The sequence below is a fragment of the Pan troglodytes genome, chromosome 17 (genome assembly GCF_028858775.2).
Source record: "Pan troglodytes isolate AG18354 chromosome 17, NHGRI_mPanTro3-v2.0_pri, whole genome shotgun sequence".
Classification (NCBI taxonomy): domain Eukaryota; kingdom Metazoa; phylum Chordata; class Mammalia; order Primates; family Hominidae; genus Pan; species Pan troglodytes.
In genome coordinates, this window is record NC_072415.2 from 2,707,922 (window position 1) to 2,724,205 (window position 16,284).

At 37.8% G+C, this 16,284-nt stretch overlaps 1 long non-coding RNA gene and 1 pseudogene across 5 annotated transcripts in view; one reads left to right on the top strand and one right to left on the bottom strand.

The window, feature by feature from the left end:
* The window catches only part of LOC134808700 (uncharacterized), a 38,008-nt gene that overhangs the window by 713 nt on the left and 21,011 nt on the right, over positions 1 to 16,284 (top strand). For 3 of the 5 annotated variants that reach the window (XR_010152111.1, XR_010152112.1, XR_010152114.1), the window contains exons 2-3: positions 1,893 to 1,986; positions 3,505 to 3,602. This is a non-coding gene — a long non-coding RNA (uncharacterized LOC134808700). Of the gene's footprint in view, positions 1 to 1,892; positions 1,987 to 3,504; positions 3,807 to 16,284 lie in introns of all 5 variants that reach the window. The other 2 variants (XR_010152115.1, XR_010152113.1) reach the window with 2 other exon arrangements.
* On the bottom strand, positions 4,184 to 5,046 carry LOC100611197 (carboxy-terminal domain RNA polymerase II polypeptide A small phosphatase 2-like; annotated as a pseudogene).

Genomic DNA, 16,284 nt, shown 5'->3' on the forward strand with positions numbered 1-16,284 from the left:
AACTATCCAGATGGAAATGTCCTGGTTACATATTCAGAGGTTAATTGCATGTTTGTCATGGGTTAAACCTGCATTTTGCTTCAGGCTAAGATAGGGTTTTATAGGAAATGTATTTGAGTTAGGTTTTAGATTTTTTTTTTTTTTTTTTTTTTACCTATGAACACAGGGCACTAGAGCCACTTTAGACTAATTTTCTGATCTTTAATTATTTTAACACTCCAGAGGAGGACTGGTTTTCTCCTGTGTTTTTTTAATGTATGGCAAGTGGAACCTCTAATCGACCACCCTGTTTTTCATCCTAACTCAGGCTTGCAGTAAAATTATCGGTTCCCACTTTCTTTGCTGCATTCTCAAATGCAACGCATGAGACCAGCTTTCCCTTGCCAATTTACAATGCTGTTAACTATATGTCCTTTATTATACATTTCATTAAAGTTTTCTATTATTGGGTTTCTTTCTACTTCTCCCTACAGTTCTGGCAATATTTGCTTTTTATATTTAGAAGCCTCCCTTTTGGGTGCATAAATACATAAAGCTATATTCTCTTGAGAAATTAACCTCTATTATTATTGTATGGTAAACTCATTTCATGCTTGTGAGAGACATTGCTAGAAAGTCTATTTTGTCTAATTTAAGCATTACTATTGCACTCCTTTGGTTATTATTCGCATGGAATATCATTTTCTATCCTTTCACTTTTAGCCTATGGTCTTAATTCATAATTGAGTCTCTTGTAAGCAGCATATTATGAGGTTTAAAGGATTAATTTATCCATTCTGTCTGCTTTAGTCTCTTTTGGCTGCTATAACAGAATATCACACACTGGTAATTAAAAAAGAATAGAATTTTATTTGACTCATGATTCTGGAGGCTGGGAAGCCAAAACAACATGATACTGGTATCTGTTGAAGGTCTACTTGCTGGATAATAACATAGACAAAGATGTGAGGGAGAGAGAGCTTTTTTTAAAAATATATAACAGATCCATTCTTTTTATAATTAGCTCATTCCTATAATAAGAACATTAATCCATTCATGAGGGCAGAGTTCTTATAGCTTAATTAATTTTTAAAGGTCCCACCTCTTAATTCTAACATGTTGGCTATTAAATTTTATCCTAAATTTTGGAGATGACATTCAGTCTACAGCAGTATCTGTTTAGTAGATACTTTAATCTTTTTATTTGTAAGGTAGTGATAGGTAAGCAGTTACTATTGTACATTTGTAGTTTTCTGTCCATTTTAAGTTTGCTTCTTTTTTTTCTGGTTCTGTCTTTCCTGTGGTATTGTTCATTTTTGTTGAGACAAAGTTATGCTTTCTCAGACTGAAGTGCAGTGGCATATCACAGCTCACTGTAGCCTCAACCTCCTGGGCTCAAATAATCCTCCCAACTTAGCCACCCAAGTAGCTTGGACTACTTGGACATGTACCACAACACCCAAGGAGATTTGATTCTTCCGCCTTGGCCTCCCAAAGTGTTGGAATTATAAGCAGGAGCCACCGTATCCAATGTGTAATTTTTGTTGTTTGTGTATGCTTTAATTACTTTCTCTTTTTCTTTACTATGGTTTTTTTTTTTTTTTTTCCTAGTGGTTATCATGAGACTTATGTAAAACATCTTGTATTTTAATAGTCTAGTTTAAGATGATAACAATTTAGAGTATTCTGAATTTCAGTATGTATTTACCATTTTTAGTGACATTTATACTTTAGTATTTTTCATATTGTTAGTTAGCATTTCATCATATCAGTGTGAAGATTTCTTCCAGACCATGGCTGGAGAAGGAAAGAAGGTGTGTTTTGCCTGATTCAGCGACTATAGAGAGAACCAAGTTCTGCAGGCCTGTCACCTAAGTCTCAGGTGAGTATGAATTCTCTTGTGTTTTTGGCAGATTGTTGCAGTGTCAGGACCAAGGTCAAATGAGTTATAGCCAAGTCTACAGTAAGATGTGGCAGTATTCTGTTTTGAAGCCGGGACCATGATTGGTAAGCTTGCCACTTGGTCAAGTGCTCACCCTCTAAAGATGTCTTCCTTGGTCTTTGCCTCCAGCTGGGTGTCACAAACTCTGAACTGGATTCCAAGGCTTTCATGAATTCACTTATGTTTGCTGTGGCAGCTGCATTATGTCGTGGGGGATGTGGATGCAGAACCTCACATTCTGTCATCTTGCTTATGTTTCTCTCCTTTATGTTTCACTTTCTCAAATGAATGTCAAGCAGGTGATTTTCAGATTCAAAAGTTCTAAAATAAATTGCTCAAATTTACACATTATGTAAGCTGTTAATAAAATGTCTTGTAGGTGCTACATATTTATTAAAATTTTTGGTTGTAATTTTAAGCTCACTGTAGGCAGAAAGGAATCATTAAGATTTCTATTCTTTTTTAGTCTGTATCTAAATGACCACATATTTTAATTCCAAATATTTACTTTATGCTTCAGTAATGCTCATTGTATTTTGCAAAATTTATATTGTTCTTTTATTTGAAAATATAAGGCTTTTTTTTAGCTCCTGAAAGCTATATTATAGTCATATAGTTTTATTATAGTATTTGATAAGAAGAGCAGCAACATATTGAGAACAGAATAAAATTCTGCTGTCTTTTTAATGATTATTTATTAAATTCTTCTCATTAGAGCCTATTATTAATGATTGTAATGTATTTTCTGTATAATTTTACTGCAATTTATTAAATGCCAATGACTTCCAATGTCTGCTTTTCATGACTGCACACAGTTTAAAGCTGTAGATATCTAAAGGGTTATTTTTCAGCCTGGCACGGTGGCTCATGCCTGTAATCCCAGCACTTTGGGAGGCCAAGGTGGGTGGATCACGAGGTCAGGAGATCAAGACCATCCTGGCTAACACGGTGAAACCCCATCTCTACTAAATATAGAAAAAATTAGCCGGGCATAGTGGCGGGTGCCTGTATTCCCAGCTACTCGAGAGGCTGAGGCAGGAGAATGGTGTGAACCCAGTGGGCGGAGCTTGCAGTGAGCCGAGATGGCACCACTGCACTCCAGCCTGGGTGACAGGGTGAGACTCTGTCTCAAAAAAAAAAAAAAAAAAAAAAAGGGCTTATTTTTCATTGTATATTTATGTCGTATTCAGGATTTTATGCATTAAAATCTCTCTTCTTATTTTCAATTCTGTGTTGTTGTGTTTCTTTTCTGGGTGGGTATGTTTTCTCAGATCAGTTAATTGTATTTTTGCTTTTAAAGCTTGATATCATGAGTTGAATGATAATTTTTTAACTCGGTACACTTTATGACAATGTGATATTTAATTTATATGTGAATTAGCCGTGTTTGTTGCTTATAGATATATCTATGTGTTTTTCACCTATGTAAGTGTGTCATTTTTTTCATCTTTTTTCCTTGTTTTATTTTTTTTTAAGTTTCAGATACGCTTTCTTTTTCTTTTTTTTGTTTTTTTTTTGTTTTTTTAAAGAGAATTTTAAAACAGAGTCAAATGAACAAAAATCAGTTATTTGTCCTCTTGCAGGGCGGGGAGACCTTCCTTCCCCACGGGTTTGAGGCTATGGCTAAGTGGTGAGCCTTGGGGAGATGCAGAAAGGATCCATCCCAGGCACTTGGCTAGAGGTAAGTAAAAATAGCCTTTGGGCCAGAAGACCTGATAGTTTGGGTACTCGTCTGAACATAAGTCCCCATCTTCCCAGAAATGTCGTCTTTTGTCTGCAACAACTGGCTGGAGAAATATTTCAGAAAGATGTGTGCCTGGAACACCCAAAGGCGTACCTTTCCTTTCTCCTTGGCATAGACCTTGCAGCACTGAAGAAAGACCAGGTTTGCAACGGAGCCTTCAATACTCTTCATCCCTATGGATCTCAGGGGCTTATAGGGTGACAGGAGAGGAGACAAGCTAGCTTGGGAAGAGTCTTTGTCCTTCAGCTTCTCCCCTACTGAAACACTATATACTTGGGGCCACAGTTCATAGCAAAACACACATGCTCTCTTTCTTTCTCTCACACCCACATCTCGGGAACCCAACAACTTGATGGCAGGTAGCTCTGGGTATCCTTGGTCTGGCATTCACCCACTGGGCATCTAAGCTGTCCTAAAGCTCTTTTCAATCACTTCTCACTGTTTCCAGGCCCATGTGGGTAGGTGTTCCAGGCTTCACTCTTTCAGGCTGATCATAAAGGACAGTGCGGGAAAATCCCCTACTGTGATGGCCATTGCTGGGAAGCAGGGAAGGTTAAGGGCCCATTGCTGCCCAAGGCTAGTGTAGACACCCTCTGCTCCTCCACTCATCTCCTCAAAGAATGATATCAGGTGCAGCAGCTGCTGTCTGGAATGTTATCAAACCAGGACTGCACAGGCACTGCATTCTCTGTGTGGAAGATGTAAGAAGCAGGCGAGTTGTCCAGGATGAGTTTTCCTCAGGTCCCTCCCCAGATGGCTGAGGTCCTTGACATAGCAGCTCTGGTGAAACAAACATGACTCATGGGACAGGCAGCCCCAGACCATCCCATACCCGTCCAGCTCACCCGTCACAGGATCTGCCTACTTGTTCAGGCTGGGAAGAAGAGAGCAATGAAGAAAACACATTTAAACATTTCCTCCATTCATGTCAGGAACTCATCCATATAAGGCCTCATGAGCACATGGATCTGGTGCATGGTCCCCTCAAGCTCTACAGGCACTAGGCAGTCAGAATTGCTGATTGGCTTAAAGGAGCTATGCACAAGGGTTTCATCCAGGTCAGTGACCATACAGATCCTTCCTTGATTTTTCTCTGTCACCTCTGGGAGCAGGCAGGTTCCTGGGATCTGATAAAACTGATAATGGAGAGGCTGGAGCTGATCCGACATAGCAATGGTGTTGACTCCCTCCTTATGTGTGGATTGCTCAGCGGGGGAACTTGACTGTCCAACATGCTGGGTGCAAGAACAGCAGAAAGGGGACTTTTAAGATGTGACAAACATGAGGCCTCTTCGGAGAGGACTTTGGAAACCAGGCCTTGCTTGGTAAGGACCAGGGCATCTTCCCTCCATGCCTGGGTGATGATGGAGCCTTGTTCCATCTAACAATCCTGAGGGCTGGGCTGGCTGGGTGGGAAGACTGGCAAGCACGCTGGCTGGACTGGGCTGGGGGGCATGGGCTGGGGCCTGATTCAGTTCCCGAGATTCTGACCTCCACAGCTGTTCACATACCCCTTCTCCTTTCCATACTGGCAGGGAAGGGAGGTGGCTTGTAGGGAGGGTGGATGGCCTTGGCAGCGGCTCCCCAGTGTGCCCCCAGCCCCGATTCCCCCAGCGAGAGCTTCAAGATCCTCAGTTTGGGTCTAACATAGAGAATCCACCAGAAACACATTTTTTTTTTCAAGTTTTATTTTAAGTTCAGGGGTCCATATGTGATAAAGTTTATTTTTCAACTTTTATTTTAAGTTTAGGGGTCCATGTGCAGAGTATGCAGGTCTCTTACATACATAAATGCGTACCACTGTGGTTTACTGCACAGATCATCTCATCACCCAGGTACTAAGCCCAGTATCCGCAGCTATTCTTCCTGCTGCTCTCCTTCCCCTCCCCCATGCCATGAATCAGGTGTCCAGTGTGTGTTGTTCTTCCTGATGTGTCCATGTGTTCTCATTAATCTGCTTCTGCTAATAAGTTAGAATAATAATAGGTGGTGTTTGGTTTTCTGTTCCTGCATTAGTTTGCTGGGAGTAATAGCTTCAAATTCCAACCATGTCCCTGCAAGGGACATCATCTCATTACATTTTATGGCTTCATAGTGTTCCATGGTGTATGTGTACCACATTTCCTTTATCCAGTGTATCATTGATGGGCATGTAGATTGATTACATGATGTTGGTATTGTAAATAGTGCTGCAATGAACATGTGTATACATGTATTTTTAAAATAGAATTATTTATATTCCTTTGGGTGTATACCTAGTAATGGTATTGCTGGGTCAAATGGTATTTCTGCTTCTAGGTCTTTGAGGAATCTCCACACTCTCTTCTCCAATTCTTGAAATAATTTACACTCCCACCAACAGTGTAAATGTGTTCCCTTTTCTCCACAACCTCGCCAGCATCTGTTTTTTTTTTTTTTACTTGTTATTAATAGCCATTATAATTTGTGTGAGATGGTATCTCATTATGGTTTTGATTTATATTTATCCAGTTATCAGTGATGTTGAGCTTTTCATGTTTGTTGGGCACATGTATGTCCTCTTTTGAGATATGTCTGTTCATGTTCTTTGACCCTTTTTTAATAAGGCCTTTTTTTTTTCTCTTGTAAATTTTGTTAAATTCCTCCTAGATTGTGGATATTAGACATTTGTGAGATGGATAGGTTGCATAATTTTTCTCCCATTCTCTAGGTTGTCTGCTCTGATGATAGTTTCTTTGGCTCCGCAGAAGCTCTTTAGTTGAATTAGACCCCATTAGTCAATTTTTGCTTTTGTTGCTATTGCTTTTTGCCTTTCTGTCATAAAGTCTTTTCTCATGCCTATATCCTGAATGGTATTATCTAGATTTTTTCTTCTAAGGTTTTTATAGTTTTGGGTTGTACATTTAAGTCTTTAATCCATCTTGAGTTAATTTTTGTATATGGTGTTAGGAAGGGTTCCAGTTTAAATTCTCTGCATATGGCTAGCCAGTTCTCCTAGCACCATTTTTTGAATAGGGAGACCTTTCCCTAATTCCTTGTTTTTGTTGACTTTGTCAAAGATCAGGTTGTTGTAGGTTTCTGGCTTTATTTCTAGGTTCTCTACTTTGTTTCATTTGTCTATGTGTCTGTTTCTATACCAGTACCATGCTGTTTTTGTTACTGTACTCTTCTAGTATAGTTTGAAGTTAGGTAGAGTGACACTTCCAGCTTTTTTTTTTTTTCTTAAGGTTGGCTTGGCTATTTGGGCTCTTTTTTGGTTCCATATGAACTTTAAAAGTTTTTATTTTTCTAATTCTCTGAAGAATGTCAGTAGTTCAATGGGAATAGCATTGAATCTATGAATTACTTAGGGCAATATGCCCATATTCATGATACTGATTCTTCCACTCCATGAGCATGGAATCTTTCTCCATCTGTTTTGTGTCCACTCTGATTTCTCTGAGCAGTTGTTTGTGGTTCTCCTTGAAGAGGTCCTTCACTTTCTTTCTTAGCTGTATTCCTAGGTATTTTTTTCTCTTTGTAGCAAATGTCAATGAAAGTTCATTCATGATTTGTCTCCCTGCTTGCCTGTTGTTTGTGTATGGGAATGCTAGCTACTTTTGCACGTTGATTTTATATCCTGAGATTTTGCTACTGTTGCTTATCACCTTAAGAAGCTTTGGGCCTGAGACAATGAGGTTTTCTAGATGTAGGATCAGCTCATCTGCAAACAAAGATAATTTGACTTCCTCTCTTTCTATTAGAATACTCTTTATTTCTTCCTCTGGCCTGATTTTCCTGGCCAAGGCTTCTGATACTATATTGAATGGTAGTGGTGAGAGAGGGCATTCTTTTCTTGTGCCAGTTTTCAGGTGGAACGTTTCCAGCTTTTGCACATTCAGTATGATATTGGCTGTGGGTTTGTTGTATATGGCTCTTATTATTTTCAGGTATGTTTCTTCACTTCCTAGTTTATTGAGAATTTTAAACCTGAAGGAATGCTGAATTTTATTGGATGCTTTTTCTGCATTTATTGAGATAATCATGTGGTTTTTGTATTTAGTTCTCTTTATGTGATGAGTAACATTTATTGATTTGCCTATGTTGAATCAACCTTGCATCTTGGGGACAAAGCCAACTCCATTGTTGCGGATGAACTTTTTAATGTGCTGCTGTATTTGGTTTACCAGTATTTTATTGAGGATTTTTGCACAATGTTTACCAAAGACATTGGCATGATGTGTTGTTGTTGTTGTTGTTGTTGTATCTATGTTAGGTTTTGGTATCTGGATGATGCTGGCCTGATAGAATGAGTTAGAGAGAACTTCTTTGTCTTCAATTTTTTTTGGATGGTTTTAGGAGAAAAGGTACCATCTCCTCTTTGTACCTCTGGTCAAATTCAGCTTGCTTGGTAGGCTAGTTATTACTGCCTCAATTTCAGAACACATTATTGATCTATTCAGGGTTCAGTCTTGTGGAGGGTTTATTTTGCAAGGAAATTGTCTATTTCTTCTAGATTTTCTGGTTTATGTGCATACATATGTTTATAGTGTTCTCTGATGGTTGTTCATATTTCCATGGGATCAGTGATGATATCTCCCTTATTATTTCTAATTGTGTTTGGTTCTCCTTTCTTTTCTTATTTATTTGCCTAGCTAGTGTTCCATCTAGTTTATTAATTTTTTTCATAAAAACAGCTCCTGGATTTGTTGACTTTTTTTTTTTGGAAGAGTTTTCAGTGTCTCTATCTCCTTCAGCTCTACTTTGATCTTGGTTATTTCTTGTTTTCTGCTACCTTTCTGGTTAGTTTTCACTTGGTTTTCTAGTTCTTTTAATCAAGATGTTAGGCTGTTAACTTTAGATCTGTCTAGTTTCTCTTTTTTTTTTTCTTGTGGCAGAGTCTCACTCTGTCACCCAGGCTGGAGTACAGTGGCATGATCTCCACTCACTGCAACCTCCACTTCTCAGTTTTAAGTGATTTCTGCTGTCTCAGCTTCCTGAGTAGCTGGGATTACAGATATGCATCACAAAAACCAGCTAATTTTTGAATTTTTTTTGTAGAGGTGGGGTTTTGCTGTGTGGTTCAGACTGGTCCTGAACATCTGGCCTTAAGTGATTTGCCTACCCCAGCCTCCCAAAGTGCTGGAATTACAGGCATGAGCCACCACGCCCAGCCCTTTCTAGCTTTTTAATGTGGACATTAGTGCTATAAATTTCCCTCTTTTCTTGGTGTCCAGTGATTATTTTATTCTATCTTGGTGAGTCATCAGGGAAATAATCTTAAATTTACAATCAACATATAGTTTAAATCCATATAATTGTGTGAGAAGAACCCTTTGTTATTTGAAGGTGATGTTTGAAAGATTTTCTAACTGTGCCTTTTAGTTAGTCTTAAATTTCTAATTGTAGTTAAAAACATGCCATTGTCATTTCTGACATTTTAAGTATATGGTTTAGAAGTGGTTAGTATGGTTCTATTGTTTTGCAGTAGGTTTTAGATAATTTGTGTCTTACAAAAGTAAAAGTGAATACTCATTACTTGTGAAAGAAGTTAGTTAGCTTGCCTTAGGTAGATAGCAAGAGAAGAGTCCCTGGAAAGTCCCTGGTCAGTGCCTCATCCCTGCATAACATATAAAGAAGCCTGGAAAAAATCAAGCTGCAGACACTAACAAGGGAACTAGCATATGTTGTTGTGCTTGGAGACATGCCCGTGGCTGCACAGATAGAAAAACCTCTGGCCCATTTTGATAAAAATTTGTACAAAACTCCAGCTTACTCAGATAAAGGAACAAGAACGACCTAGCATAGAAATGCCTTTGTTTGGCCAGGCACTGTGGATCATGCCTGTAATCCCAGCAATTTGGGAGGTAGAGGTGGGCGGATCACCTGAGGTCGGGAGTTCGAGACCAGCATGACCAAGGCGGACAAACCTTGTCTTTTCTAAAAATACAAAATTAGCCGGGCATGGTGCTGCATGCCTGTAATCCCAGCTACTTGGGAGGCTGAGGCAGGAGAATTGCTTGAACCCAGGAAACGGAGGTTGCTGTGAGCCGAGATCGCACCATTGCACTCCAGCCTGGGCAAAAAGAGCAAAACTGCAACTCAAAAAAAAAAAAAAAAAAAAAAAAAGAAAGTACATCTCAAAAAAAAAAAAAAAGAAAGACAAGAAAAAGAAAAAAAGAAATGCCTTTGTCTTTGTGCAGTCAGTGGGCTCCCAGGAAAAAGTTTCTTCTCTTTTTGTGGGCATGGGCACAGTGGGCTCGGGTACGTTCCTGTCGATGCTCTCCTTTATTTGGACTGTGTAAGTCTGACCTGTATGAATAATTACTTCAGTCCCTGATTGCTCCCACGCCAAGCTTTCACCTTAGCTTCTGATAAGTCCTGGGCCAAGCTAAGCAGCTTCTGTCAATCATCCCTTCAGCTCCTTATTGTTCCCGGGCCAAAGTCCTGGGCCAAGTTGAGCCACACGTTTTTCAAGACAGCCTGTGAACTAGGCACATTCCCTTCCTTTCCCAATCCATAAAAACCCTGGACCCCAGCGTCGCAGAGGGCACCCCTTTCAGACACCTATCTCTGCTGGCAAAGAGCTTTCTTCTCTTGCTTATCAAACTTTCACTCCAACCTCACCTTTGTGTTCATGCTCCTTAATCTCCTTAGAGGTAGAACAAAGAACTCTGGGTGTTATCTCAGACTACGAGGGACTGTTACATCTTGGTGCAGTGCTGAGACTACAACACTTGGTTTCTTTGAGTTTGACTAAATATTTTACGTTAAGTGTAATTATACAGTTTTCCTTTTGACTGTCTTATTTTACTTAACAGAATGTTTTCAAGATTTGTCTTATTGTAGTACTTTTCAAGATTTCCTTATTTTTAAGGCTGAATGCTATCCCATTGAATATACAAGCCCTGTTTTTTGAATCTACTCATCCTTAAAGGTACATTTGCTTCGAGGTAGCATGTTTGTGAGTAATACTACAATGTACATAAATGTGCATATATCTATTCCATGTTCTGCTTTGCCTGTTTGGGATTTTTTCATACACTGATTCAGTCGTATGTGTATTCCCTTGCTTTTGTTGTCTGATCCGTTGATGTTACATCCCCCAAATTATTGCTGAGACCAATTGTCATGAAGCTTCACCCTTCTCTATTCTGCCAGGAATTTTACAGCTATAGGTTTTACATTGTAATCTTCATTCATTTTTAAAAATTGACACATGTAGTTGTGCATATTTTGGGGAAATGATTATATATATATGTTGTATAACAATAAAAATCAGAGTACTTAGTATATTTGTTGCCTCATGCATGTTTTATTTTTGTGGTGAGAATATTCAAAAACTTCTTCTCTAGCTATTTTATCTTTATGTATTAATTTTTTTAGAAACAGGATCTTGCCCTAACACCCAGACTGGAGTGCAGTGGTGCAATCCTAGCTCACTGTAACCTCAAACAATCTTCTAACCTTAGTTTCCCAATTAGCTGAGACTACAGGAAGCTGCCACTATGCCTGGCTAATGTTTTAATTTTTCATAGAGACGGGGTCGCACTATGTTGTCCAGGCTAATCTTGAACTTCTGGCTTCAAGTAATTCTCCTGCCTCAGTCTCCCAAAATGTATGGATTGCAAGAATGTGCCAACACAACTGGTCTCTTTTAGCTATTTTGTAATATGAGATAACTTTTCATTAATTATTTTTATCCTACTGTGTAATAAAAAACAAAAACTTATTTCTCCTATCTAATCATAACACAATACTTGTGAAGCAGACTTTTCCCATCCTCCCGCTTCAGTCTCTGGTAACCCCTGTTGTACTCTTTGCTTATATCAACCCTTTTTTTCAGGTTCCTCAAATGAGTGAGATAATAAGATCATAAAGTGTTTTTCTATGTGGCTTATTTTACTTAACATGGTATGCTCAAGGTTCATCCATGCTCTTTTAACTGACAGAATTTTATCCTTTCTTATGGCTGAATAGGATTTCACTGTGTATATATAGTACATTTTCCTTATCCATTTATCTGTTGCTGTACATTTGAATTGATTCCATATGTAAGCTATTATAAATAGTTCCGTAACGAACATGGGAATGCAAATATCTTTTTGACAAAGTGATATCCTTTTTTTTTTGGATATACACCCAGAAGTAAAATTGCGGGATCATATAATAGATATATTTTTAATTTCTTTCAGAAACCTCCATACTATTTTCTATAATGGCCATACTAATTTACAAGTCCACCAACAAGGTATACATTCACTCTTTTTTATATCCTCATTAGTACTTGTTTTATTTTTTATTTATTTATTTATTTACTTTTACTATAGCCATTCCAATGGGAATGAGGTGGTACCTCATTGTGGCTTGGATTTGCATTTCCTTGGTGATTACTAATGTAGAACATCTTTCTATGTTCCAGTTAGCCATTTTTGTATCTCTTTTTGACAAACATCTGTTAAGGTCTTTTGCATTTTTAAATTAGATTATAAGTGTATTTCATTTTGAGATTTTAAAGTTTCTTATATATTCTGAATATTAACCTTTTGTCACATGTATAGCCTGAAAACATTTTCTTTCATCGCCTAAGCTGTCTCTTCAATCTTCTAGTTGTTTTTTAATATGAAAAAGCATTTTAGTTTGACATAATGTTGTTTGTTTATTCTTGATTTTGTTGCCTATGTTTTGAAATCTTATTTAAATATTCCTTTCACTGTCCAATGTTATAAAGCATTTTTTAATGTTTTTCTCTAATAGTTTCATAATTGATGGCATTACATTTAAGTCTTTAGTTTTAGTTGATTTTCAAATATGGCAAGGCACAAGGGTCTAGTATTATTTTTCTGAATGTAAATATTTAAATGGCCCTGCACCATTTATTGAAGAGATTAGCTCTTCTCTAAAGTGTGTTCTTGGCAATTTTGTTGACAATCAGTTGGCTTTAGGTGCATAAATTAACTTCTGGGCTTATTGGGCACATTAGTCTATGAGTTTGTTTTCATGCCAGTACAGTGCTGTTTTGGTTACTGTAGCTTTATAGGAAGTTTTTAAGTTTGATAAAGTGATGCCTTTAGCTTTGCTTATTTTGCTCAATGTTGCTTTGTTTATTCAGAGTTTTTTGTGGATCCATATAAATTTAAAATATTTTTTATTTCTGTGAAAAAATGTCATTGGTATTTTGATAAAAATCACATTAAGTCTGTAGATCACTTTGGGTAGCTATATTAACAGTATTCTTCCAGTGTATAAACACAATATTTTTTCCTTTATTCAATTGTATTTTATATTTCTTATCCATGTTTTGTCGTTTTCAGAGTAGAGAGCTTTTACCTTTTTAGTTTTTTTTTGCTAGGTGTATTAGTCGGGCTTCCCTAGAGAGATCACAAGATCCCACAATAGGTTGTCTGCAAGTTTGAGGAGCAAGGAGAGGCGGTCCACGTCCCAAAGCTGAAGAACGTGGAGTCTGGTGTTTGAGGGCTGGAAGCGTCCAGCACAGGAGAAAGATGTAGGCTGGGAGCTTAGGCCAGTCTCTGTTTTTCTGCCTGCTTTATATTCACTGGCAGCTGATTAGATGGTGCTCACCCGATTAAGAGTGGATCTCCCTTTCCCAGCCCACTGACTCAAATGTTAATCTCGTTCGTCAACACTCTCACAGACACACCCAGGATGAATGCTTTCTATCCTCCAATCCAATCAATTTGACACCCGGTATTAGCCATCACATTAAGTATTTTCATTTTTGTAGCTTTTGCTTATGCAGAAGAAGAATTGGATGAAACTCAGCATTCATTATGATGAAAACTCTCAACAAGTTAGGAATAGAAGATATGTGTCTTAACCCAATAAAGGCCATTTATGACAAATCAATGCTATCATTATACTGAATAAGGAAAGGCTGAAAGCTTTCTCTCTGAGATCTGGAACAAGACATATCATCCAAACTTTCAGGCCTCTTATTCAAAATAGTACTGGAAGTCCTAGCCAAGGAAATTAGGCAAGAGGAAGAAATAAAAGTCATACTAATTGGAAAGGATGAAGTCAAATGGTCTCTCATTGTGGACAAAATAATCTTATATGTGAAAAACTCTAAACATTACACCAAAAACTATTAGAACTACTAAACAAATTCAGTAAAATTGCAGAAAATCAACAAATTAGTAGCTTTCTGTATGATGATAGCAAACTGTCTGAAAAATAAAATTTTAAATTCCATTTTAATAGCTACCAAAATTAGTTATTTTGAGTTTATTTCTTTATTTGAGGTGGAGACTTTCTCTATCACCAGGCTGGAGCGCAGTGGCGTGATCTTGGCTCACTGAAACTCTTGCCTCCAGGGTTCCAGAGATTCTCCTGCATCAGCCGCCCGAGTGTCTGGAACTACAGGCATGTGCCACCACCGCCAACTAATTTTTCTTTGTATTTTTAGTAGAGACGTGGTTTCCCCATGTTGGCCAGGATGGTCTTGATATCCTGACCTTGTGATTCACTTGTCTCAGCCTCCCAAAGTGCTGGGATTACAGGTGTAAGCCACTGCACCTGGCCTTGAGTTTATGTTTTTATCTGGTGCAAGGTAAGGTCTAACTGTGTTATTTTTTCCTTGTAAATTTTTATTATTCCCAATACTGTTTGTTGAAGAGACTGTTCTTTCCTTATTGTGAATTCTTGTAACACATCTTAAAAATATGTTTACTATACCCATGAGGACTTATGTCTGGACTCTCTCATCTGTTTCATCATTTGTCTTTATGTCAGTATCAAACTGTTTTGATTACTATATGTTTGTAGTATGTTTTGAAATTAGAAAGTATGATGCCTCTGTCTTTATATTTTTTTCCCTATATTTTTTGGCTGTTTGTGATCACTTGAAATTCCATAAAAATTGTAGAACATTTTAAAACTTCCACAAAAATTTTCTTTTGTATTTTGATAGAAAGTATATTGAATCAGCTGAGGGTCATGGCTCATGCCTGTAATCCCAGCACTTTGGGAGGCTGAGGAAGGTGGATCACCTGAGGTCAGGAGTTCAAGACGAGCCATGGAGAAACCCCATCTCTACTAAAAATACAAAATTAGCCAGGTGTGGTGGCACATGCCTGTAATCCCAGCTACTCAGGAGGCTGAGGCAGGAGAACTGCTTGAACCCAGGAGGTGGAGGTTACAGTGAACTGAGATCACACCATTACACTCCACCCTGGGCAACAAGAGCAAAACTCCGTCTCAAAATAAAAAGACAGAAAAGAAAAGAAAGAACATTGAATCCGTAGACCACTTTCGGTAGTAGTGACATGTTAACAATATTAAGTCTATAACCTCTTGAACGAGAGTGTGTTTGAGAATTTGTTGTTTAATTTTTACTTATTCTTTGACATGCTAGTGTTTTTAAATTCTTGTTTTATTGTATCATAGTTAGCAATAATTTGTGTAATTCCATCTGCTTAAATTTGCTAAGATGTGTTTTTTAACTTAACAGGTGGTCTATCTGGAATATTGTGGCATGTGTGATTAAAAGTATTGCGTATTCTACTGTTGAGTGGAGAGATATAAATGTGATTGTTAGGTCTAATTGTTCTATTGTGTTGTTGAAATCCTCTGTTTACTTATTCATCTTATGTTTGTTTTTTAATTTACGTTACTAAAAGTCAGATATAAAAGTCATCTACTGTTATCATGTGCTGGCTATTTCATGTTTCAATTCTGTAAAATGTTGCTTCATATTTTGGGAACTGTGATGTAAGGCACATACGTTACTCTTGCTTTTATTGTTGTATGTTGTTTTATTGTTGCTTTTATTGATGTATGTTGTTTTATTGTTGTTGCTTTTATTGTTGTTTTTATTGTCCTTTTTTTCTTCTCTCTTGAGGAAGTTTTTGATATAATATATATTCAGTCTACCATGACAGTATTTGATTTTGCATTTAATTTTTTTTTTATTCTTTCATGTACAGGTTATACTTGTTCCAGGTCATAATTTGGTCATTTGTAGGAAGCAGAGAGTTGAATCTTGTTTCATGAATTTGTTTAGTGAAAGTATGTTTTTGATTGACATAATTTATGTATATATAAAATCATTACTAAAAGGGAATGATTTCCTATGACTTCCTATTGAATTTTGTTTCTTTTTTGTTTTAGGTCCTGTAGCTTTTTTCTTTTTTCTTTTTTTTTTTTGAGACGGAGTTTCGCTCTGTCGCCCAGGGTGGAGTGGAGTGGTGCGATCATGGATCACTGCAAGCTCCGCCTCCCGAGTTCATGCCATTCTCCTGCCTCATATTCCCCAGCAGCTGGGAATACAGGCGCCCGCCTCCATGCCCGGCTATTTTTTTTTTTTTTTAAGTAGATACGGGGTTTCACCGTGTTAGCCAGGATGGTCTCAATCTCCTGACCTCGTTGATCCACCCACCTCGGCCTCCCAAATTGCTAGGATTACAGGCATGAGCCATCGCTCCTGGCTGGTCCTGTAGCTATTTTGTTCCTGTTTTTCTCTCTTGTTCTCTTTCTTAGTGTATTATTGGTTTTTGCAGTGACATGTTTTAATTCTTTTCTCACTACTCTGAGTGTGTGTGTGTCTTTCTTTGTTTGTGTGTACTAAAGGTATTTCCTTTTTTTTTTTTTTTTTTTGACAGGGTCTTTCTCTGTCGTCCAGGCTGGAGGGCAGTGGCACAAT